The sequence below is a fragment of the Dasypus novemcinctus genome, chromosome 10 (assembly GCF_030445035.2).
Source record: "Dasypus novemcinctus isolate mDasNov1 chromosome 10, mDasNov1.1.hap2, whole genome shotgun sequence".
In the NCBI taxonomy this organism is placed as follows: domain Eukaryota; kingdom Metazoa; phylum Chordata; class Mammalia; order Cingulata; family Dasypodidae; genus Dasypus; species Dasypus novemcinctus.
In genome coordinates, this window is record NC_080682.1 from 48,143,258 (window position 1) to 48,145,207 (window position 1,950).

At 42.6% G+C, this 1,950-nt stretch overlaps 1 pseudogene; it reads left to right on the forward strand.

Annotated features, from left to right (window-relative positions):
• On the forward strand, positions 1 to 1,463 carry LOC101439274 (endoplasmic reticulum mannosyl-oligosaccharide 1,2-alpha-mannosidase-like; annotated as a pseudogene).
• The last annotated feature ends 487 nt before the right edge of the window (positions 1,464 to 1,950 follow it).

Below are 1,950 nucleotides of genomic sequence, written 5' to 3' on the forward strand. Positions count from 1 at the left end.
ATGCAGAATTATGCCAAGAAGGGGGAGTTAGAACTGAGCCAAGGTCACAAGGAAGGTGACGTTCTGAGAAAGATCCTTGGCAGGAAGGGAACAGCAATTCAGCCCCATTAGGGCTCCAAACCCCTTTTCAGAACAGCAGAGACTCCAGCCAAGTCTTCATTAGTGGAATCTAAAATTAAGAAAAAACCAGCTCCTCCCAATAAGCGCCAGAAAGCTGTGTTATCTACCTTCTGTCATGCTTGGAAAGGATACAGAGAGTTTGCTTGGGGACAGAATCAGCTGAATTCGTATCCAAATAATTCACTGTGGTGTTTGGGCTTGGCCTGACTCTGGTTGTTGCCTTGGGCACCATATGGATTATGGATCTACAAAAAGAATTTGAGGAAGCCAAGCAGTAGGTATCAGAGAAATTATAGTTTCCAAGAAATGTGGAAGTAAATCTCTTTGAATGCACTATCCATATCTTGGGTGGACTTTTGAGTACTTACCACTTATCTAGAGATAGCCTCTTTTTTAGAAAAAAAAACTAAAGATAATGGAAATTGGCTAATGCCTGCCTTCAGAGCTTTCTCCAGCATTCCACTGTAAACCTTGGCACTGAGGAGTCCTTCTCATATTTAAGTGTAGTGTCAGAAGTAACAACCATTCAGGTGGAGTTCAGAGAGCTCTCTCTTCTGGAACTGAGACGTTTCATAAGGCAGTGAAGAATGTGATAGTGCATATCCATTCCCTACATGGGAAGAAGGATGGACTAGTGCCCAAAATAATCCTCCCAGACAGTGGCTTATTCTTTTCACAGCCTCACATTACTCTTGGAGGCCAAGCTGACAGCTTCTATGAGTATCTGCTAAAGCAGGGAATCCAAGGAGGAAAGAAATTCAGTTGGTAGAAAACTATGTTGAAACCATAGAAAGAATAAAAAAGCACCTGCTTCAGCAGTCCAAGCCTAGCAAACTGACTTTCATGGGGGAAATTTTCAAAGGTAAATTCATAGCCAAGATGGATCCTTTGGTCTGCCTTTTGCCTGGAACTCTAGCTCTAGGTGTATACCATGGACTGACCACTGTCCATCGGAAGCTAGCTGTAGCTCTTATGGAGACCTGTTAACCAGATGTATCATCACTTTAAGACGGGGCTGAGCCCAGAAGCCGTGTATTTCAATATAAAGTCTGGCTTTAGTCATAAAGACATGATAGTCATGGCTGCAACCAGAGACTGCGGAAAGCCTGTTCTATCTTTACTGGTTCAGTGGGTACAAGAAACACCAGGGTTGGGGTCGAAAGATCCTGCAGTGTTTCAACAAGTATACCCGCATCCCTTCAGGTGGCTATTCTTCCTTGAAAAATGTTGTGAAGCCATTGTGGACAGACAAGATGGAAAGTTTTTTCTTGGAGAAACTCCAAAGGATATGTATCTTTTCTGATGACATGGACTTCCCCTGCTCAACTGGACTGCAGCTTTAAAAACTTGGAAAAACTAGTGTAAAAAGTAATATGACAACTCACAATCATGAGACTTTTCTGGATTGTGTATTGCAGATAGTAGTTTTTAGGTCTTTTCTGAAGATCATAGATTAGCCAATTATTTGTGGATAAATTAGTCATTCTTTGACTTTAACTGTGGGGTTTGTGTAGCCCAGTCACTACTTTGAACCAGACATGTTCCAAGTTTGAATTGCAGATGGAAAGTCCAGTGGGACAGCTGGGGTCCTGGACACCTTGGAAGGCTGGGTGCCTATTTTCAGGGCAGAAACTTATTGGCTTTGAATTCATCCTCATGCATATCCTTGGGTGGTAATTCAGGATGGTTTGGGGGCTTATTTCTGTGTCTATGCTTTTAAAATCAGGACCACTGTGAGAAAGAAGAAAGGAGAAACGCAGCAAATTTTGGATTCTTGGGCCTGGGGGTGGGCGTAGAGGGACCAAATAAAAAAACTACTGACAACACAAA